Source organism: Protopterus annectens, chromosome 1.part1 (assembly GCF_019279795.1).
Source record: "Protopterus annectens isolate FY-2018-M chromosome 1.part1, PAN1.0, whole genome shotgun sequence".
Classification (NCBI taxonomy): domain Eukaryota; kingdom Metazoa; phylum Chordata; order Ceratodontiformes; family Protopteridae; genus Protopterus; species Protopterus annectens.
This window is the reverse complement of record NC_056726.1, coordinates 347,948,474-347,974,075: the sequence shown is the minus strand read 5'-3', so window position 1 is coordinate 347,974,075 and position 25,602 is coordinate 347,948,474.

Genomic DNA, 25,602 nt, shown 5'->3' with positions numbered 1-25,602 from the left:
TAGGGTGCCTAATGATGTTGCAAGTTCCTCCCTGCATTCATGTAGGATGCAACCTGGGATGTTATCAGGTCTCATGGAGGCTGTATTTTTTGCCTTTGAGAGGGCCGTAATGACTTGATTCCTAGAGATAAGGGAAGGGGGCAGCTGCTAGGGATGTCCTGATTTACTGATGGGGTGACAGTGGAGTGAAGTTTTCACTGAACCTGTCTACCAGCAGGTTGGCTATATCTACGGCGTTTGTGTATATGGTATCCTTGACCACCAGTTCTAAGCAGATCTGACTGTTTCCTTTGAGATTGCAAACATATGTGAAGAAGGCCTTATGATTGTCTTTAGCAGATGTGGCCAATCTGGACTTGAAATTTGCTTTGGAGGATTTCACTAGTGCTCTTATTTGATTATTCAGGCTAAGGAGAGATTGCTTCCAATTAGGCACCTGCTCCTTCTTGGTCCTGGACAGCATTTTTTTTTCCTTTTTTTATAGAGTTAATCATTGCAGATGTCCACCAGACAGGTTTACTCTTCCTTGAGGAGGAGGATTTTGTCCTTTCTGGTATCCCTGATTCAAGCAGCTATATAAATGCTTGTATAGTACTTTGGTGTAAGTTTGAACATATTGCCAGTTCCTATGGAGGTGGAGGGGGCTGTGAAGCTGTTTATGCTTTCCCTCAGGAGGTTATAATCAGCTTTGGAAAAGTTTTTTTGTTTGACCTTAGCTGGGGGGGGGGGGGGCAGGGGAGATGGTGACTTTAAAAGTGACTTCTTTGTGGTCGGATCTTACCAGGGATGATGACACTGTAGGGATGTCGCAGTGGTTACTCATGTTGGTTAATACCAAGTCCAAGATATTATCATCTCTTGCGGGGGTGTCATCCAGCTGGTCCAAGGCATTTGCACTGACAAAATCAAGGAATCTCTGGGCATTTGTGTTTTGGCATGAGTATATCTTCCAATCTATCGCCCTGCTAGACAGGGGTCCAGGAAAGTAAATAACGTGGGAAGAAATAGCCAGGGAATTGTTATGGCTAGGCTTGTATAGGCCCTAGGGCTGATAGCCTAGTACCAACCTATGAACCAACCTATGAACCTATGATAGTTAAAGTCACCCATGATCGGGGTAAAGGGTTGAATTTTGATAGATATGAAGAATTCCAGATAGGTGAAGTAGGCATCTTGAGTCAAAGTTGGGGGCCTGTAGCTAGCTATGATTTGAATAGGGTTCTCATCAATGGTTAACAGCATCTGGAGTGTCTCCTGTGCATCATACTTTCTGACCAGCCTGGAGGTGTATATGTCTTTAATATATATTGCAACTCCACGTCCTTTTGCTTTGCTGTCTATGGTTTGGGGTCTGAATGTACGATAGGATGAGTAATCTGGAATGGCTGTGGTGCTCTCCACAACTTTGAACCAGGTTTCTGTGACTGCACAAATGTTAGCATCTTCCAGGTTTAAGAATGCTTGCAATTAGTGCAGTTTCATGTTTAGACTCCCAGCATTTCGCAGCATGACCCTTTAATTTGCATTTTGATAAATTTTTCATGTTGGTAGTTTTGATTTCATGGCATTGCCTAAAAAAGGCACTATGGGGAAGGTAAGAGCCTTTGCCAGAAGCCTGAAGCCCAAGGGAGACAGATGCAGGCCATCTCTGGCAAAGCATCATGGTCTGTCGACCATGTTTTCCCAGGCTGTCAGGCACTGCATTCCCTTGGAATGACACCAGAAACTAAGCCAATTGTTAAAGTCACTCATTTTCTGTTTGTATTGAGGCATCATTGTGGGTGACAGTAAAATGCTGCTTAAGGCTGAGAACATACCTGCCTGAGACACATATTCAGTGAGCTTGGTCATGTCTCTCTTTATATAATCCAGGGAGGTACATCTCAAATCATTCACGTCAGCATGGACTATGACAGAGTCATAACAGTACCGCTTGTTGAGAGGCTTGAGTACATGGGTGATATGGCAGATTCTGTCACCTGACAAACTACTAACCAATACAAATGTTTTTTACATGTGTCACAAGTGATGCACTTTGCTGTTCCCATCTCATGATTTCCTCCCTCCCCTCAAAGTCGTGTCTAGTGACACCTCGCCTTAGTGCACCAACAGATTGCTGGTTTGCTTATGTTTGTTCTATAGTTCTTATTTTTAATGCTGTGTCTCAGTTTGTTGCAGAACTGCCTTGGCACTTCTGCAACATCCCAAAGTGAGGGTTTGCTTGTAATATGTATTCGACTCCAACCTATTTCTGAAATGGAAATGCTGGTATCATGCCTCAAGCAGAATGTCTCTGGCTTGCTGTAGTACCTCACAATCTAGCTGATTTAGTCTGTCCTAATAATTAAAAACTGCTCTAGCTTTGATTAAGTTAAGGGAATTTTAGCATTCCCACTATGTTTTTACTGATATTGAAAGTTATGTGAGACTAATGGAGAAACTAGTGTGCCAGATATCTCAACTGCTATAGTAAAGTCAGTCAGATGTTTTTAGAATCTATTTATGATACTATTTATTAAATGCCTAAGTACCATAAACTGAAAATATTTTGCTGCTCTGCTAATTCAATCTGTCACATGAAATCAGAGGTAGATGGGCAAATGAGATTTGAATGCTGTGAGAATTAAGGCTTTTTACTCTTAACACACTGTTGCTTAATTGCTCTCTTACAGAAAATTATACATATTAAGAACTTGAATGCTCTAGTTGGCTGCACGATGTGATTTAAAACTTTGTAGACTTAGTAATCCATACTAGTCATTTTCTTCATGAAATATTTGTCAGTAGAATTAATTTATCTCCATGTTCTGTAAAGACGCCTGATTCTTGTCTTATCATATAATCTATAGTAGATATTTCCTACTCTGTCTAACAATTTACTGTTTTTTCATTCTCCTTATTCTATTTCCCATTTCTAATCACCTACTCTACAACGTACCAGCCTGCTGTCATTGCTGTCCAGTTTACTGCCTATGTCTTTTAAAAGAACGTCATGCCTGTAGTATCTAGCAGTAATCCAATCTAAGACCCTGCCTGGCAGGTTTGGAAAAATTATAAATTAGGGATGAACTAACTCTCAGTTCGGAAAATGTTCATTCTAACATGGATTAAATATATAGCCAAATGAAAATATAAAGTTCTGGTTAACCAAAGATTTATATAAAGTTATCTACATTTTGTAAACAACCTCTGTGTGCATATAGTATGAGGCATTCCCTTCAAAAAAATATTTGCTCTCTAGGTTTTTATATTGATATTCAAGTGCAACCAATAAACCCCCATACAAAAGTAGAATAAGCAGTTTTCTTGCTTTTATTTTTATAGTGTGCATGGATTAGCTTACACTTTTATGCCTTCCTTCGTTTATTCTCATTCTAATGCATTTATCTCACCACAAGTGATAGCTAGCTACCCAAATTTGTTTTCCACAAACATATTGCTGATAGCTCATATTAGAAAGTTAAAACTAAGATTCTACTTATCCTTAGGATCTTAGTGTGTCTACTGATTCTTTTCTTTTTACTCTAGTATGATCACTAGTCTAACCCACTCTGTTCAGCTCTCTTCGTACTCGGGTTTCATTCTGCTTCCCTACCCTACCCCCAATTTCGACACACCCCCACTACATCTGTTCTTATACTTCCATGTACTACCAACTCAGACACAAACACTTATTAACCTATCAGGTAACCATGCCACATAGTCATTGACTACATTTTAACTACACCTTTTCCAGTACTGAATCTCTTCTACATCACCTCTCAGCATCTTTAAATGTATGTATTTATTTTTCCCACTTTCTTAACTCATCTCTACCAAAACTCTACATATTCATTCTACCATGCTACTTGTTCATTGCCTCACCCTACTTCTAATACTTATCTCCCACCTCATACCACCACTAATTTCTATCCTCAAAACACCCACCACCAGAGTTACTTTCTCTACTACAAATCTCCCTCTCCAAAACAGCTTCTCCAATAAATCCCATAGCTTATTGTCCACTGGTTATGCCTTATACCCTAAACTAAAAATCTTTTAACACATCCTATCCCAATAAAAAAAATAAAATTAAAGTTACTTCCCAAAACTCTGAAATCATGCATAAGTAGAGCTTCCTTCTCCACCAATAAAGCTTCATTCTCCTTCATTAAACAATGTGGTAACACCCATCCCAACCATGGACCCACCCAGCACTACCACTACAGAGCATATATAAAACCTTAAACATTATTAATTTAAATATTAGAATCATGTGTAACAAAATCATCTCCTTTCATGCTTGGAAAAATTGGTATAAACCATATTTCCTACCTGTAACTGAAACATGGCTAAAACGTAATATAAAAGATACTGAAATACTACCACCAAGATATAACATAAACAGTTTAGGCAGAACAAGTGAGAAAAGAACAGGAATAACCCTGCTCCTCCCTAATACCCTCACAATGACCCCCTTTTTTCTGATGACATCCCAAAGTTCTCTAATGCAGAAACCTTTGGCTCATTCCTAAAGTTAAATACACACAAAATCATATGTGCTATAATATACATCCCTCAGAGCATAATATTCCCACGCTGGAGAATTCCCTGGGCTTTGGAAACAATAAACAATGAAATTATCGTACTAGGTGATATTAATATTGACTGTCAGTTCCTTTCTTCTGATAGCTCAAATAACAGCATGAACCTCTTTGGATTTACTCAAGTTATCAATTTCCCAACAACATTCAACACAAATCATTCCCAAGAATCCATTCCTCACTGGATATTGGTTTCTGACCCCGATAACTTCACCTCAACATACACACTCCCTGTCTCCCTCAGTGACCATCTACCAACCTTTACACTAAGAAATACCACCCAACTTACAAAGGAACATGCATTTAAAGCCGCCCACAAATTAACAACATTTTCTCAAGAAACTTTCACTGAATCACTAAAATCTATAAACTGGTCCATTCTGAAGTACTGTCCCCTAAATAAAGCTATAGTATACTTCAAGTGTACTTCTAAACATTCTTAATGCCCTCATTCCATTGCAAACTAAAAGAACCAAAAATAATTTGACCCCCATGACTGACCAAATCATGTAAACACCTTATGAAAGAAAGAGGCAGTGCATGGAGGGTATGGCATAAAAATAAAAATAAAAAAATAAAAAAACGTTTCAACAACTATGCATTCATGCCAAAAAACGCCTCACCAACTATACTATCCTCATTAACAAAATGAGATGAGAAGTAACCTAAAAATTCTGGTATTCTGTATTATCCCTACTTAACCCTGGAACTAAAAATAACTCCTGCCCATCCTCAAGTGCCTCTCCTATTCAAATTGCTACCAAATTCAACACATATTTCATACAATGTATAGCTGAATTAACCTCAAACCTTCTAATACTTCTTCCGCTTCTCCTCTAAATACTCCCAATCCTACCTCCACATTACTCTGTCATCAGTTTTTCACAAAACTGCCACCCCAAAATTTTCCTCACCTGATTCAGCTCAATTTTCCCTTCAGCCTGCGCCTACAATCTAATAAAAAACTGTTACCCAGACTCAAACCTTGCTCTGACTCTGCAGATAACCTTCAGCCAGAGTACCTAAAACTTGCACTGATGCAATAGCATACCCAGTCAGTATCCCTATTAACAGATCCATTGCAGAATCTAATGTTACAAACATATGGATAATGTCCCATATTTTCCCATATATAATAAAGGAGGGCATTCTATGGAACTAAATAATTTTCGCCCAATAGCTATCCTGTCCCCCTCGCTACAATTCTAGAGAAATGCATCAACAACAACTTCTACAGTTTTGTTGATAATAATTTAACTATCAAAATCCAGCATGGCTTCTGGCCAGGCCACAGTACAGCCACAGCCTTACTGTCATTCACAGATACTGTTAATAAGGCTAGAGACTGTGGAAAAGTTGTATCAGCAATATTTTAGACCTAGCAAAAGCTTTTGGTATGGTCTCTCATTCCCTACTTCTCAGCAGTCTTTCCTTACTTGGCTTATCACCCTCTTCATTTCAATGGCTCTCCAGCTACCTTGCCAACAGATAGGAAACAGTTAAATGGCCAGATGTCATTTCCTCTTTTCTCTTCACCTCCATTGGTGTCTCACAAGGATCCATCCTCGGTCCTTTACTTTTCAACATTTTTGTCAATAACCTGTACTTCTCCTCATGTCAAAGAACTCTTATTCAAAATGCAGATGACTCCACTATCATCTGCTTTCCAACCACACTAAAACACACTTGCAGCAGATTATTTATTTATTTAACATTTGTTTACCGGGGAAGTCCAACTTGGAACAAAGCCAATTTTCAGCGGAGGCCTCAGGAGAAATGCTCTGGATGTATGTCTTTGTAACATGGGAGAAAACCAAAGCATCTTGAGGATACCCACATGGACACAGGGAGGACATGCAGACTTTGCACAGAAGGCACTCAGGCTGGCAATCAAACCAGAAAACCTCTTGATGTAAGGCAATAACACAACCGCTGCACCACTGCACTGTCCAATTATTTAAGCATTTACCTCCATTGAAACTTGGCTTACTAATTTTTACTTAACCATAAAAAAAATGAAACTTCTCCTTTTTACCTAAAATTGCACTCTCCTGACAAAGATCATTTTAAGATTCACTTCTCTGATAACACTGAAATTGAAATTATACCCCACAGAAAATTATTAGGAGTCATAATAGATGATACACAAGTATGACCTCCACATCTAAAATAATATCAAGAAAACCCACCAGAAATTTGGCATGCTAAATCAAAAGTTGTTAACACAACAACCAAAAATAACACTTGCCAAGACCCACCTTCTGCCCTCCCTATGATATGAATCACCCATCCTAACAAATTTACAATCAATCCTAAAAAATAAACTTAAAAACTGCTACAACAAAGTTGCCAGACTTGCAACTAGTACAAATTCCTTCGCACACCACTGCAAAATCTTTCACTCCCTTGAATGGCTTGAACTCCCTAACAATATCTCCTATTTACAACTCTTTACTATACGCAATATTATTTACAAACGATCAGCATGTCCAGCACTTGAACAATTACTCAACTTATACATCCCAAATAGAAATCTTAGATCAGAAGATAAACTCCTTCTCTCTATATTTAAACCACCTAAATCAGCTGGCCAATGCCTATACTCATACTTAGTAGCCAAAGCTTGGAACCCCCTTCCTCTAATTATCAGAACAATCCATAACCTGCCTTGTATTAAATGCTCTCTAGGATAATACCTAAGCAAACCCCAGGTACGCTACTGCTCTAACCCTGACTGATCTCATTCTCTCTCTGCATCCCATTTCCTATCTCTCCATCTCCTATCGTATCTTTTTACTACTTCCCCCTCCACTTCCACACTATATCACCTCTCCAACCCGTCCCCCTTTCTCTTCCACAATGTCTAATCTCTCCTCTGACAATCCCTCATAATCCCTTTTATATTTCATTTTTGATTGAGTCATATATGCAGCTTACCTGATATGTGCCTTAATGCAGTACGTCTGCTTGCATTTTGCAAACTTGTACACATATGATGTAAAGTATTACATAGATGTACAGCTTATACCTCAGAATTCTGTCTATAAAGTTATATCCATTTGCTCTTACCGTACCCATGATGATGACCAATTGTTAAATACATCTGCTGTTTCAAAGCTTATGCTTCTATTTTATGTATGTGATTTATGTAATTGTTTAGCATGCATAATAAAATGTAATCGTTATTACTATGTTGTTGTAAACTCTGTAACTTCTGGAGCTTTTCTCCCCATGTCTCTGATGAAAAGGGGCACTTTTTGGTCAAGTCAGACATTCATGATAAACAAATGTCAAATAAATAAATAAAATTAATGTCATCATAACTGCCAATGTCAGTGTGGACACATCAGCAGATGGGAATAAATAATTAAGCATTTCCATGTTCCAGCAGATTATAAGACTCTTTCCATCTTAGCAGACACTGAGTCTCAGGAGCTTTGATCTCATCCAGAAAATACTCGTAGATTTTAAGTGAAGTTCCCAACTGTGCATTAGGTCTCAAGCAAATGAGGGACTTCTTAGCCCAGCCACCCATGACACAGGTTTATAGGTTAATACTAGGTTATCTGTCTTTGCAGGCCATTTTAAGCCTAGCCAAGTTTCTCAGCCCAGTGGTAAAAATCAAGTAGGTAATCAATCTGGAGATTTAACTAATAGCCAGAGATAAGAATCAAGACTTTTACCTTTGTGTCTGTGAGGTGAAGGCCTTAACCATTACACTAACCCTACCCCACATAATCTCAGTCCATGAATATATTACCTTTCATTTGGGTACAGCCTCAAATTATTCTTTGGCTTTAAACTTTGGGGATAAGTAAGGTTCATTATCCTGGGCACAAAGGCTACACACAGCTGACCATCAGCAGAAGAGGGATAATATTCAAGTCAATATTTCCTAATCATCCCACCCACAGGCAGTACTTATGCTGAGAAATCAATAACTCCAAATTCTGGGGTACGCCACAGGAAAGCCTTCAGAATGGAATGGAACTTCCCTAAAAGCAGCAGAAACGGTGGAGGAGAAGAGCTGCCTGCTGGGTAGGTAAGTACTCACCTTGCTTACTATGGAATCTCTTCAATATAAACAAATGTAGTTACCTGCTAACCAGGCATATTTCACCATTCTTGCCATCTCACTACATCACCACTTGTCCCAACACCAACCAATCATAATCTACCAAAAACAGTGCTGCAGGAAGCTTATATTCAGACCAATCTATGCTGAAAAGGGTGTCCATAGACCCCACAGGCAATAAGAAGTAAATAAAACAGAGGCATAAGCAGTTTATTAGGAAGCAGACATTACAGACAGATTAGTGCCTTTCAAGAATTTTGGAAATAAAGATGTATCAGGCCAAAGTGTCCATTTTATTTTGTTCAATAAAATTAATTGAAAATACAGTGATACGTCTAGTAATTACACAGAATCAAGCATAAAAAAAATAGAGAGAAAGAAAACAGAGCAGCACAGGGTCTTCTGTTGTTATTGTGTCACCCTAATGCGGTAATGTCAGGGATCCAGTTTCCATGAAAGAAATAAAAGCTTGATTGCTACAGATAAAAAAGTGTCACATGAACATGGCAGAGGAGCAAAGATGCAATGTAACACAAACAACATTTAGCAAGAAATAAAGCAATGCCCACATATCATTATATGAGGGCCTGTAAAAATATATGATAATTTTAAAGCTCAGGGCAGAATTCAGATAAAATTACTTTATACGTTACCAAAAGATATGCAGTAGTTGGTCACACCTGTTCCAATCTCACTGTGAGGGACTGCATGAATGTGAAGCAATAAATCTGTGATTTAGGCAAACTGAGATTAAGTGATGTTATAACACTCCAGCACTTTCTGCTCAGTGCAGTAAAAAAAAAAAAAAAAAAAAAAAAAAAACATCAGAATTTACTCTTCACATGAGTGTATGCAGTTGTTTTAGAGACTGAGAGAAATTATTTCAGAATTCCTTAGATCAGTACTTCATAAGTTTTTCACCTTTAGACAATTCTACTTTATAGTCCCAAACACAATTAGTTAAGTAACGTGCATAACATTTGTTTAAGAAATACTGTATACTATCTGAAGGCACTTTGAAGGATAAATAGTAAGCCTTAATTCTTGAAACAATGCACACATTTTCAGGATGAGTACCCATTGCTACTAAGACCAGCTGTGGTGAAGAATGAAAAACACGCTTTCATGCCGTTGATGATCAATGAACCTGAGCAAATGGCGTCCTCTCTGACAAGCTGTACTTGAGCAGAGGAACCAGACAAGAGTGTCCTTTTTCCCTTTGTTTTCTGCCTTATACTTATGAGTCGTTAGCAACAAAACTAAGGGACTCACAAATTCAAGGATATAACTGGTATGGTACTTAATAAAAAACTTGCCTCATTTGCTGATGATATTATTTTGGATTTGAAACATTCAGAAATGATATTTCAGTGTTGCAGAACATTATGACAAAGTTTTGTCTTTTTTTCAGGATATAAAATAAATGAAGATAAACCAAAAGCTATCACAAAAAAACTATGTTGCCACACATGAATAGCGTCAGCAAAAAAGAACAAGTTGCATCTTTTTCTTCGGAAAGGAGGGAATGATATAATTAAAGGTAAATCTGATAAATTAATTTGGAGTACTACAGGCAAGAAATTTTAAGCAGTAAGACACTTCTGGCTGGTCATATTTAATGAACCAATTCCTGGAAGCCAGTATATTTATGAGGATATGATAAACTGAATTATGTAGGTGTTTGGATTAAAAAGGATTGTATTGTGGCAGCAGTATATGTGGAAAGAGACTTAAAGGATAATACAAAAGTTGAGAAGTTGGAAGCTCTTGACTATGGATATGAATACTGAGATGCAAGTAGTGAAATTGCTTCTAGTCCCTTTAATATTATATACAGGTGAAACATAGTTTACCAATCAAAGGATAAGTTGTAGATGGGTGTATATTGGAAGCTCAAAAGCTGAGAACCTCGCACGCCACAACCTCAAACTCGGAAGTTCAAAGACTGAAAATACCGAAGCCGCGGAACATTGAATTCTTTCCCAGGGAAAGAATTCGGTAGGCCGTTTCCGCAGCTTCGCTATTTCCCTCACTGTGGTGCAATTTCGGAGTTGGTATATTTAAGTAGGGGGGAGGTGGCGGGCACAGCCCCCCACGTTGGGGGGTGTGGGGGGGTGAAGCCCCCCCACATTAGAAATAGTTTGTACTGTTCTTTTGTTTCGGGTTTTGTACTGGAACAGCAATTTTTTTCCCTGGGAAAAAAAATCACTGTTCTCAGTCTATGGAGTATTCAGCTTTCGAGGTTATAGATTTGATGATTTCACATTCGGAGTTTTTACACTTTGATTATGTAATATAGACCCGCTGTAGACCATAAGTAATAAGGAGCTGAAGGAATTGATTTGGGAGGGAAAGAGGGCAAGAGTTAAGTGGGATAAGTTGTTTTTTTCCAACAGAAAATGTGTTTTAGGATTACCAGAAGTGAAGGGATACTTTAGAGCTACACAGTTAAGGCTCATTTACATAACACAGGCAGAACACTTCAAGTCAAAGTGGAAAGGGGTGGTGACTGCAAGTAGGGGTATAGAAAATAGGCAAGAGAGAGATGGAATATACTGGAGAAAATTAGCAAAGGAACCAAGGTATTAGTAGCAAAGAACTGCAGAGGGGAAGTTATAGAGCGGGATCAGGCCAAGGGGAGTTTGGACTGCAGGTTGGAGACCACCTTCCCAACCTGGGACTAATAACAGAGTAAACAGGTAAAGAGAAAGTAATAGGGGAATGTTAAATAAAGACAAACATTAGATGAGTTTATAGTTAAGCCTAGAACAGAAGTTGAGGTAAAAATGGATAATTAGTAGGGGATATAAAATATTGCATGCTAACTACAAGAATAAAATCAGAAGTTAGAATAAACTGGAAGATAAAAACAGAAATACAGCATACAAAGAACAATGGGAGAATATTGCATGGCTCCCAAGTATGCAAAAAATCTAGATGATTTAGGATTTTTTTTAGAAGTATTTGCACAAGTATTTTTATACCTCAAGAAGACTTCAGGGAATTTTTCAGCAGTTAGACGGCTATTGTTTGCAGTATAACAGGAAAGAAAATAGACCTTGGTAACATGTTTTGGAATGCAATGAGTTGCTAGCTTTGAAAAATTACCTACATGGTTCTTTGTCAGAAATGTTATAGGAAACAAATTACAAGAACTCTTGCATTTAAAACTATTGTTTTACTGCACTGACTTCTTTGGATTTTCTACATTAAAGGTTTGGATACTTCCATTCCTTTTTGATTTTGGTCTTATTATATTACAGTTTGTTGTATTTTACATTTAGAAAAACAATGGCCACACAAAAAGAATAAAAATAACACACACCACGCTTGCCTTTTCAGTAGAAAGAACACTTCGAATATGGATATATAGGATTAGCACTTTTGTTCCTTTTAATAATTACAATGGAACTTCATCAAATAAAATAGTGTGTCATATTCCACCTATTTATACCAAGGCAACCCAGTCATATAACTTTATTAATTAAAACCATTTTCCATTTAAAGGCACATTGAAAAGCACATTAAAATCATATGAATACTTTACTAACAAAACTGCATATAAAAATACATTGAAAAATATTAAAATGATGTAAAACTCCAGAACCAGTTAATCACAAGTTGACGCCCAACAACAGAATGCTTAAACTCTATCAGCCTTTAATGATAACATACTACTAATAGACATCCTATCATTCATTTTTGGAGTTTGTGTTGGGTTCAACAGTACCTGTCAATATGTCTCTCCGTATTCTAAATAGGAAGACCAGTTTCCTCCCTTGTCGTTTCTGGCCACCTTTTCTAAAACACTAAATACAATTTTTTAAAAATCACTATAGTTGGTATTATGTCTATATAAGGCATTAGGACTATCTTTTTTCTTTATTGCATACACATGTTGATATATCCTTTTTCTTAACTGATTCTCAGTCTTTCCTAGGTAAAAGGCAGTGCATAATAAACAAAAGGCAACATACAGTACTCCACTAGTGTTACAATCGAAGTTGCCTTGTACTGACAGGACTTTGTTGTAATGTCCAATAACCATATTGCTTGTTTTGTAAATGTATCTACACTCTTTACATGCATTACACCTTTTCATTCTTCCATGCTGAGTATTGATTATGTCCTAAATTTTTATTTTTCTCAAAAATATTTTTCACATTCCTTCCCTTCCTATATGCAATCCTAGGGTTTGTCGTAATCCGTCAGTCAACCCAAATGCACCAAAACACCACTCCAATCCTTTCTATTATATGTCTGGTAATGGACAAATGTTGATCAAAAGTTAACACACAACAAGTAGAACTAACAACATCCTTCTTATTTACAGTAAGATCATTGTCCGGATGTCTCAATAATGGTGCATATATTGTTGCTCTATCCTTTAACACTAGGATTTCTTGTTTGCCTAACAAAGATAGGGGGTCATTTCTCTCTTTAAATATTTTCTTTAATGTAGAAAGTTCTTTTCACAGTTGTTCATCATTTGTTACAAGTCTCAAAAGTCTTATCATCTGCCCCTTTACCAAATTCTTTTTTTTTGCCAGTGCGGGTGATTACTTTCCTAATGTAGGAAACTATTCTTGCAAGTATGCTTTCTATAAATGGATGATTCATAACAATTATGTTCCCTGTTTTTTGTATAGGTGGATGCCCAAATAATTACAAATTTGCAGTATGTGTAAATGACAAAAAAGTGGTGGTATAAACTGTGGAATTTTCTGGGTGTCACCATCCCACAAAAAAAGAATGTCATCCAAAAACCTATAATATTTGTATATAAATTTCTGATATTCTGACTTGAAAGCAAATTTAGTTTCCCATAACCACAATATTATGTTTGCAAACACAGGGGCTGCTGCTGCCCCCATCACTACCCCCTTAATCTGTTTAAAGTATTCACCTTGAAACCAGATGAAATTGTTCTTCAGAACTAAGTCTATTAAAGTAGATAAAACCTAAATTGAGTCTTGAGAAATTCTGGAACCTAAGCCCAGGGCATCATTAAAGTACTCAATGCCCTCCTCATGTGGTATAGTTATAAATAAATATTTTATATCAATACTGAGAAAAAAACATTCTCTTTGTAGTCACTTTTAGCCAAACATCTTAACAGGTCCAGGAATATTTAAGTACATGGTCTCTGTCCTCAAAAAATTATTTTAAGTGGTGGTCTATGAGCTTTGCTATGGGCTCAGTTTTAGAGCCTCTTGCCACCACTATGGGTCTCATAGGTGGATCCTCTATAGATTTATGTATTTTTGGGATCCTGAAAAAAGAGGGAATTAAAGGATTCTGTAGCTTCAAATAATTCATTTCTTCCAAACTGAAATTATATTCCTGAAACAATTCCTTGAATATCAAATATAGTCTATGACTAGATATATTTACCTCATTCAAAGAAGCTATTGTAAAATACTCACTAGTGTATAAAAATTCATACATTTTAGCAATGTAGTCATGCTGGTCCATTATAACAACCCCTCCCCCTTTGTCAGGTTTCATAATCCTGACTGTGCCATCGTTAGTTAATTCCGATAGTATCTCCTGCTCTTCCTTACTTAAATTAAATTCATTAAGCTTTGGTCTCCACGAAAGAAACTCTGTTACCTGACAGAACCACTCTTGGGTAAAATATATACCTGTTTTTGTTTGTAATTTTTTGAAAATATTTTGGACATAAAAATAAACATAAAAATGTTTGCTAGAAACATTAATTTAAAATTATTGTTAGATAACAACAAAACTGTTATTGATGATGCATCAAAAGGACTCTATAGGAGCAGACTTACAACCCCCCCTTTATTACCCCCTGTGGCCTTATTTGAAAAATTATATGAATTTGATATTAGATCAGCTTTTATTAATGTTTCAAAGCTTAAACAATTTATTTCACCCCCTATCACCTCCAGTTACCCCTTCAGGAAATACTATCGTCCATTTCTCCACCAACTATCACTAATGAGCATGTCCTTACTATACTCTTTAGAGCTAAAAATGGGCCCTGATCATATCCCAGGATGCCTCCTAAATACCTTGAAATATGACCTGTCAAGCCTACTAGAATCTTTATTCAACCCCAGCCTTTAGACAGGTTTCATCACTAGGGAATGGAGGAATCAGCAGTCATCCTTCTACACAAAGGCAGCCCATCAAGAGACCCAGAGAACTACAGACCCATACATTTGGCTTATATGCAAGACCATGGAAAGAATTAGTATAAAAAAGACGTAAGAAATCTTCAAACATTAGACAATTTGGTTTAATCAATGGGAGGTCATGTCTACTAAAGCAGACTTTGAGAATTTCATTAGAGTCATGTATGAGGGCAAAACAGTGCATACTGCCTATCTCAAGCTGGCAAAGATATTTGATGCAACACCTCACTTAGGTATCACAGACAAACTCACAAATATCACTATGTCACCCAATAGATAGCCAAATGTCTCATGGATTGGGTGCATGAATTTAGGGAGGGGGGAATCCACCTCCATTAAGAGCCCTGTTACAATTGGTTCCCCACAGGGCTCAGTACTGGGATCTCTCCTGTTTGAAATATACTTCTCTGAAGTTAAGGTAATGTAGACAGCATTTGTCTGACTAAATTTGCTGATTACTGCAAGCTGGGTACAATCACTGAATCCCCCAAAGATGCAGATATCCTACAGGAGGGCCAGGCACAGACACATAACGGATGACAGAACCATGGCCTAAAACACAGTGCAAAAATGTATAATTATACCCTTGGGGAAGATGATCACACCTGCAAATTGCAACACTCATAGCATTCCCCTAAGAGTGGACCCAGTGGTAAGGAACTTGGGAACTCAAGTTGACAGTAACCTGAACTTTGATCACCATGTGTCCATTGTGGTGAGAAAATCCTTCTACACGGCCCAACTTATAAGTAAGGGCATGTCATCCAGATGTAAAGAGATCATTTTGCCATTATACTCAGCCCCCCTCATTAGACCAATAATCAGGTGCAAAGTACCCTTCGTCTTGTACCTGACCAGGCATTTTCCAACAGCTGGAGTGGCCACAGAGGTTTCTCAGTAAAAGGATACAGGGTGTAAAATAACATGTCCTTTGTGGACTGCCTCAAAGCCCTGTCCCTATACTTGGTTTCCTACAGACTACTGAGGGACAATCTATGCCTAACCTACAAGGCATTATCTGATCCAGCTATGATGGATCTACTACACATTCACAAAGCCAACTGCACTAGAATTACCCTATCTAAAGATCTAAACCTTGTCTGTGACATAAAAAAAATATGTTGGAGGAACAGGTATGTGTATCGAAGACTAACCCTTCTCTGGCACAGATTCCCCATTCAGAGACCCAGGCCTCTTTCCTAATCCTATTCAAATGTAATTTGGACCAATAGAAGGGAAATTGCAAACTCACCCCTGGCTTGTCACCTATGGACCTTATAGATGGGGGAAGCTTTTAGATGCCCTAAGGCACAGGCATATACCAAAACCATTCTAGTCCATGATCATTGATAACTGGGAAAATTGGGTCATGAATGACTAGACTTAAAAAGGCTCTATGGCTGTTAGCCTAGTAACTTCCTATGATCCTTTGATCCTACGATTATTTTGAGCTGGGATATAGAAACTGAATTGCCTAGGCATAGTAAGGCCTTACTAGGTTTAATGCTGTTGGCTGACATAAAAGTAAATATTATAAAATGGAAATCAAAATCTAAACCAACTATAACAGAATTCCTGAATGTTGTAAAGGAGATAAAAGGACTGGAGGATGGATCTTTACAAAAGGGAAGGAGCAAACTTCATAAACATAACTGAAATATATGGGAATAATCCATGCATTCTAATGTTTAGCAGGAGGAGGAGTCAAATTTCAGGGAAGGCGGGACTTGAGCAATCCATGTAATGTTAAACTGAATAATAATTGTTAAGAAAGAAACTATATATATATATATATATATATATATATATATATATATATATATATATAAAAGGAAAAATCATTGTAATTGTTTGTTTTCAGTTTTATAACTGTATGTACACCAGTGTCACTGTGTAATGTGTGATGTTAATGTGTTAATAAAAAAAAAAATGAACCTGAACCGCTGGGTAAACAAGTCATGAAAGAGGATAGATGAAGTGGACAGTGACTGTTGTACTTTCTCTCAGCCAACACCTTCGAGCTTCAGAGAGTTTGCAGTGTAGAATCAAAGAAGTGCAACCCATTGCAAACATAGATGAATTAGGAGGGAGCAAATGTGGTACTGTTGTGCTCACCCAACTGTACAAATGGCAGGAAAAGTCCTCCTTCACAGAGTGTCATGAGTAGTGCTGCAGAGGCAAAAGTTAGGCCTGTGTTGATTAGAATTCAGAGACAGAGGTACGCTCAAATGGCATTTTGAGGAATCCAGAAACTCCAGTTTGGGAGGCACCATATGTGGGCAGGCCTCCCAATAAATAAATCTAAAAAAAGTAATACTGAACATTCTTAGAAAACATTATGCATAGTTTGTGCTATGAAGTTTGAATGCAAAGTATGGTCTTCTAACTATAATTGCAAAACTGTCTTCATGTAGCTCTTTTATTACCAGGAGATAAACTCATCCAGGGTTTCTATATGAATCCAAAGTTTGATAGCACATCTCTATGTGTAGCAGCCCTCTCAGAACAATCTTAAGAACTGATGAGAGGAAACCCTGCATGACAAATAATGTCTTAGCTCCTCAGACATTAGAAATGCAATGTTCCTCTGGGCTGCCTTACTGTCTGAGTCAGCTAAATCGTGTTAACAATTCTCAATACTTATCCTGAGGATGCTAAGTACAGTATTCGTAGCCATTTCACAAACATAGCAGGAATTTGTTATGCCTGAGCCTAAGTGCAATTAACTCATTCCCTCCAATGGAGCTGCTTTGAGTTTTTACTCTAACTTTCAAGGGATGTGGTCTCAACTTTAAAAAATGACATTATCACCTCACAGTTCAAACAAATATTCATATATATAGAATCATAATTGTTAGTGGAAAACAATAAAAGGCAAACTTTCCAGCACAAACTAATCTTTAGATCGGTTACATTCATATGATTCTAGTTCTTAAACTGGATTTTTTAAAGCACAGAGGTGGCTTGTGACTTCAAAGCAAAGGTGAGGAGGCTACAAGAAGCAAATGAATGGGCAGGGCTAAATACAGTGGGACAAGTCTCTGTTACAGCAAGTCAATGGTTATTAGCTGTGGTCATTCAACAGATGGGGTCATTCATTTTCATCCCCAGACTGCTTCAGTATGTACCCACTCATTATAGCCAATTTACTGACTATATACACACTGCACTTCTCCAATCCCCTCCCATAATTTCCCCTCAACCTAGTCCCACACTATCCAGACAGATTAATTGTTTCTTGCTTTTCCAGACTCTGTCTTACTTTTTAAGTTCCTCCATGTTTTAACACTGTAATTAAGCCAGGCAGAGGTAATTGAATGAAGATGGGGGTCTGTATGCGCTGAGGGGAATCTTAGAGCTTTATTACAACTTTTTGATTAATGACAACCTGAACAAAAAATCATATGTTTTTCTTTCAAGGATAAATAAGCTATGTCTAAACTTTATTGCTCATGGCTAAGAAAATAGTAGTTCCCCAATAAACTGAGAAGATAAACACAATGACATAAGGATCCTAACTGGAAACAGTGCCTGCCTTCTTTCCCCTCCAAAAAGCATTGCTATATTCTGTGCACTGCAGTTGTGTTAAAACTGTGATGTAAGTAAAAGCACAAATGACCAGAGGCATACATTAGACAGCTGAGGGTCTGAGACAAGAAACCAAAGCACAGTAATACAGTTCACATACAGATAAGTAGTACATGTAGACTCCACACAGCAGGAATGAAGAGCCTAAAACTAAATAGGAAAACCAAGGACCTATTAGATGGCAATACCACTCAATGTGACCTTCTGCAATAATAAGTGACTGTCACTCACAGACCACCACAAACAGCCACTTACTGAGTACAATGCTGATGTTCATCAGAGATGGAAAGTAAAAAAATGTACTCACTACTTCTGCAAAACTAAAATAACTTGAAGAAATGACAACAGTGCCAATCACTTTCATTCACGAACAACACCTATATCCAGTAAGTAAGGGTTGGGAGGGTGGCTTAATGGCTAAGGTGTTTGCCTTACAAACACAAGGTGCAGGGTTTGAGTCTCACAAGGGATAATTGGCTAGGCTTAAAATGGCTCGCAAGGGCAGTTAGCTCAGTACTAAACTATGAACCTATAAAACTAGCTTTATTGACTGTATATACTGCAGATATCAGAATGTAACAAAATAAAAATTACAACAGTTGGCCAAAGAAATTTGTTTAACCCCCACCAAACACACACACACACACACACACACACACACACAAAACCACCAATTACATTCACTTGCATAACTGAGGCTGAACATCTTGGATGTTTGACTGAGATCAAATGAATAAATAAATATATAAATAACGGTCACACATGGATTTGTCTTCTCAGTTCACTGCTGTCAGAATACAGTTTACCCACTACAGAGTACCCCACCACATATGTCTCAAAGTCTTATCCCCTAAGAATAAAGGTAGAAAATAATGATGGACAAAGGACCACAAATAGCAACAGCTATTGTCTTTATATACTCAGGAACTTTCTATAATAATAGTCTTTGCAACAACATACTCTTTTGATGGCTAAGTATGAAACTTGAATGGATAATTAGTAGGGGATATAAAATAATGCATGCTAGTTATTTGTCAGAAAAAGCAACAAACTTATGAGGAACAGACCAAAAATGACAGAAATTCAATGACATCAGGGACAGCTAGGGGAATCTACAACCTCCAGTACAATGCACACAGATATGATCATTGATTAAAGCCACCGTGCATGACTGTACACCTAAGACGTTTGATTGCAGTTAAATGAATGCATGCATAACTAATTGCCATACAAGAATGTATCTTATCAGGATACTGCTATTAGAATACAATTTGCAACTCACTGAACCCAACTCCCCCACCCCCATATCTCTCAACCTCTTAACTCGCCACGCAAGGAAAAAGTTCAGATAATGGTGGACAGCACATCTTTCAACTGACCAGATTTTCACATATTTTTGGTTTGTTCCTCATAAAATTTATAGTTTTTTTGGCAAATCACCAAGGATTGCAGTCACTAAATAACAAAATACAGTTAAGCCTCAGACTTAATATCCTTCAGAAAATCCCTGCTAATACAAAACTTGCTATTCTATCAGTCTTATATGTTTGTAAGAGTGATATTTAAAATCTCCCTCTGTTTTGAGATCTTTGTCTCCCACCTCCTTAGTTTTAGACTTTGTCCAGATTGTTTGCATTCAGAGTTTGAGAGGTATGGTGGACAATGAAGAAAAATCAGGGACAGCTACAGCCTTTATTTACTTAGAAACTTGCTAGCATAGTAGACTTTGCATTAGCATATTTTTAAGGCTATTAAACCTGAAACTAAATGTTCTGCCATCATACTTTAATGACTGTAGTCCTCAGTGATTTGTCAAAAAAGCAAAATGCTTGACATGGTACATACCAAAATATGAGGCAAAAAAATCATACAAATTCTTTGAAATCAGGGTCAACTGAGACCATCTCCGCCCCTCACAAACACACGTATTTGCCAGAAAAAACTCCAAGTTTGCAAGCAGCAGACCAAAATATGAGGCATAAATCACAGTTACAAAGCTTCTTTTCTTCAACATCAGGCACAGCTGAGAGTATCTAAGCTAACAGCTCCTTGCAAAAAGCTTAACAAAGAACAGATCTAAATATTAGGCAAAATAGGACTTCTGTGATGGCTGTATTCTAATCAACAGCTTAACTTCAGCTCCTTCATTGTGAAAAAAAAACTGAGAAATAAGGGCTAATAATTCTTACAGTTTTAGTAAAACTGAGGTACTGGTTAGTAAGTACACTGCCTGGATGCCAGCAAAGAAGAAGGTTAGAGAGCTTGAAAGAAAATCAACTAGAAAAAGTGAAGAGAAAAATATTGACTTGGAATAATCCTGCAGCTGTTCAGCAAAAAAGTAATTCAAGCTCCAGCTTTGGTACAAGAGATGGCTTCCAATAATTTAGATGAAAAAATAAATCAAATGCCCTCAGGATTAATTAAAATAAATGAAACATTGAGCGAGTCTATCAATTCAAATAACAAAAGGCTGAAAAAAGAGGAAGAAGCTTTAAACAGCTATTCAGAAGAACTGATAAAACTGCAAAACTCTGAGATTAAAATGAAGAAAGGGCTGGCTGAGTATGAGACTGCTCAAGAACAGCTGTTTCAAAAATTGTAAAGTAAAAGAACAGAGCATATACAAAATACTGGAAGGAACAGAGTGTATTAAGTTTATGAAAGCACAAATAAGCAAATGAAGTGGTATTCCACAGCAGGATTTGTTAATTGAAAAAGCATATCATGTGTATGCTCCAAACATGGCCATGAGAAAACATCCAAGACCTGTGTTAGTGTGTGAGTAATGATGCAATCATACCAGCAGAAACAGTTGATCCTGACAAAACTATGGCAGAAGGGCAAAGTATTAAAAATTAGAGACAAAAGAGAAGCAAATTTATTCCTGCAATCAGGGAATGTCAAGAGGCAGGTGTGAGATTCAAGCTGTTGTATCCAGCTGTCTTTAGAATAATTTTTCCTGAAGGATCAAAGACATTTTTGATGCAGAACAGGCTAAGGAAGAAATGAAAAAAGTTTGTCATCAAACAGGTGGGAATTCCACTTCTCATTCTTCTGATAATAAAGCCCATAGAGAGACTTTGCCAGTGGATCCTTTCCCAATGTTCCAAAGGAAAATACGTGAGAAACAGAAAAAAAATCATAAGTCTTGACTAGAAGAATTGGGAGTGCTTTGGACTTGAGCTGGAGTCTGGGGTTAGGAGACTGAGATGAACAGGAAGAAGATGGGCAACACTGAAATTAGTGAATAAAGGTGAGACTATAAAGCATCAATCACATTTGTGAGGTATGACGTTATAAGAAAATGTAGCTGAGAAACACTGGACTTTTGTTGACTTTGTTAAACTTGTAGGGGGGACTGAAAGGCATATGCTCCACTTTATGTCATTAATATTTGGAAGGACATTAAAAGGGAAAAAAGAAGGAAAAAAGAATAACCGTAGGTAAAAAAATGTTCTTAACAGCATTTGTATAAAACATTTCATGAAATAAATTCCATGTTATATAGTAAAGCATTTCCAGTTATTGTTGTATGTGGATAAAATACTTCAGAAAATGAGTATATTTTTTCTCTCTTCATTTTAAAAAATGTAGGCCTTTCAATGTAAAAAGAGAAGAAAGGCTAGTCAATTTTCAAGCAAATATGCTATAATCTTGGTTTGTTAAGATGGCAGATGGGCTGTAAAAGTGCACTGATTATAAGACATGTACAGCTGAAGTGTTTACTCTTGTTTTTGCATGAGTGAATGCCTTGATTAATGTCCCTGGCTTAATCTAGTAAAGGTTTTTTGTGTAGGCATGTGTGTTGTAGAAATGAAAGAACATCTCCATCAACATTGTATTTAAATATTGTTTACTTTTTGCTGTCCTGTTTTATTAGCTTAATTTTCGAGCTTATCTCCCCAGGCATCTACTGAAAATGGACATGTATCCAGTTGGACTAGCCAGGTCAACAAATGTAAAATAAAAAATAAATAAATAAGTAAAAAAATGTAGTGAAAAGTTTTCCTTTAGCAAATAGATGTTCAGTGTGAGTTGAGAAGTCTGCAGTTGGGAGGCAGCAGTACATTCTGGTCTTAAGTTTCTATGGAAACAAGGCGACTACAGGTCCAGGCAATAAATCTGGAGATCTCTGGACAATGTTTGCTGAAAAAATATAAAATTAAAAGGTACAAGGGCAAGCTGCTTATTAAAAAAATTAATTTTAAAATTGCTGGAAGTGAATAAGAGATAGCAGTTTTCCTGGTATCTAAATATCTCAATGCATTTACTAGATTAGTCTAATTTAGTTTTATTTAAATATAGCCAGTGCACATTTTCTTAAGGCTAAAAGTTAATGTTCCTGCAGGAAATTCTCCACTATTAAATGGTATTCCTGTTGAAGTTTGGAAGCTAGGAGTCAAGAAAGTGATAAAGGCGTGGAAGCTTTTGTTTAATAGTATTTGAAAAGGAGGGGATGCTCCAACATCCTGGAAAAAAGTTGTAGTAGATGTAATACCTGAACACAGTAAAGACCCACTAGATCCAGCATCGTTGGGGAGTGGAGACAAACATTTGACAACATTAATAGAACAATGATGATTCAGACAGAAGCAGAATGTTAGAACATACCTCAGTTGTTGGTGTGTCTTGATGCAGTGAAAGCATTTGACAAACTAAGCTGGGATTTTGTGAGAAGGGCAATGGAAGCATTTGCCTTATCTGATACAATAATAAGGATAATTAGGAGGATATATGAGGGATCGGAGGCAAAAATTAAAGTGGGAGGACTCCTATCTGATACTTTGTGTCTGAACAGAGGAACCAGGATGGGATGTCCTCTTTCCCCCTTTGTTATTTGCATTATATTTACAGCCATTGACAAAAAAGATAAGGGACTTAGAAATTCAGGGATATAATTAGTATGGGCTGCAGGCTAGAGACTGACTTTCCTATAAGATATTGATAGAGTACAGGCAAAGAGAAAAGGAGAGGGGGGAGCTTAAGTGACAGACCTGCTCTGGTAGAGTTTTTATTTGAGTCTAGAACAGAAGCTGCAGTTAAAAAAGGAATATTTAGTAGGGCATATAAAATACTGCATGATACTTACAGGAGTCTGTCAGAGGAGGTTAGAAAAGATTGGGAAGAGAGACTGGATAAGCAATTCACAAGGAAACAATGAGAAACATATGTATTGCTCTCAAATATGCAAGAATGTCTAGAAGATTTAGTATTTTTATTTGCAAGCGTTTGCATAGGTATTTTTATACCCCAAACAGATTCCAAAGATGTTTTTCCTTAGGTAGATGGTAAGTATTGGAGATGTGATGGGGAAGAAAGAGGTAACTGGAAATATAAGTTTTGGGAGTGTAATTAGTTGGAAAACTGTAAAAATTCAATACAGAGTAATCTGTCAGAAATATTGAGTGAGCAAATGGACGTAACTAAGGAAATTATTTTTATTATTAGTATACCGGATCTGAATTGCCCAGACATTCCAGTGGCTGTCAAAAATGCTATTACTAGAACATGGAAATCAAAGTCTAAACCAACTGTATTTGAAGTATTTAATATTGCAGAAGAGATAAAAGAACTGGAAGTGAGATCTTTAGAAAAGAGTAAGCACAAATTACACAGTAAAAAATGGAAATTGTGGGAAAATAAATGCAGAATAATGTTTTTGGAGAAGGAGTGAAGTTTAAGGGAAGGCAGGAACTGGTCGATTTATGGACTGGTAATTATAGAAAAGAGTATATATGACGTATGTTTGCAACTGGAATATGTTAATGTAGTTGTTTTTATACATAAATGTATGTTTGCCTATGTCTTAAGTGACAATATATATATATCAGACAAAACAAATCATATAAATTCTGTGAAATCAGGATCAATTGAAAACATGTACACCCACCCCACTTGCTAAAATCACAGCCATTCTACAGCCTCAGGGACAGTGGAGAGCATCTAACCATCCCTCACACACACAAACGCACACGCATACACAGACACGCAAACATACAGACACACACACACACACACACACACACACACACACACACACACACACACACACACACACACACACTCATATACATACATGCATACATATATAGACATATTGTTCCCACGCTCATTCCTCTGCAAAGCAGGTTGAATCCTTTCAGTTCCTGTTCTTGTCTCGGGCTGTCAGAGCCAAAACGAAAGGCTCTTCACTGCTTCATGCAGCAGCCCAGTGAGATGCATGACAAGTGACGTTTCCAACATCCTCAACAAAGCAATGATAGAGCTCCATGGACTGGTGGAGTAAGGTTTTTGCTAGGCTATTTTGAAAACAGCCCACTTAGTGGAACAGACTGACAAGATTTTTTTTTCTTTTTTTTTTTCTCCTGGCTTGTCACAGAACTCAGCAAATTTTCTTGAGTTCCAAGAATGAGGAACTAAAACAGAAAGTCAGAAAGTCAATTGATAGGCGACTTTCTGATTTTAATAGGTTTCTTTTTTTTTCTTTTTCTTTTTTTTAACTGGGATTCTGCAGCCCAACAGCCACTACCATGAACTGCCCCTGATAAGGCATAATAAACACAGTATACATATTAATTTTTGGAATGTTGTATAAAACGGTTACAATATCTCAGTAACTATGCATGCAACACAGGTAATGCCAGCAGCACTTTTTTTCATACCGCTGTGAGCTTCCATGTGAGGCTGAGTAGTTCTATTTCACGTGATTATTGAGACATTTAGAGAAATATGAACATTATTATAATACAAATAAATAGTATACAAATAATATTCAGTTTGATTTAATTGCACTACACAGAAGTCAAATATCAATACTGTTGTGTTTGCTATCATGTAAGCTTTAAAATGAAATGTTTAATATCTTGTATGTAGCATGTTTTTTAATTATTAATACAAATATGAACAAGCAATATTTGATGCTTAGAGGTGTCAGGCTGTGACTACAGAAATGTCTGGAGGCATTACTAGGCTGTAATGAGTGAAAGGCACGATTCAGAGACACCAGCTGCTCTTAGGTGAAGCGTTTTCAAGTAGTCTGAGAAAATGAAGGTATAATGAAATGTAAATGAGGAATAAGTAAAAAAATCTATGACTAAAGTAAATTATTAACCTTTCTTGCTTTTGTGTGATTCATAGTCATTTTTTGATGTGCATCTGAGCTAGGCGCATAAGGCTTATAAAAAGTAAAGTCACT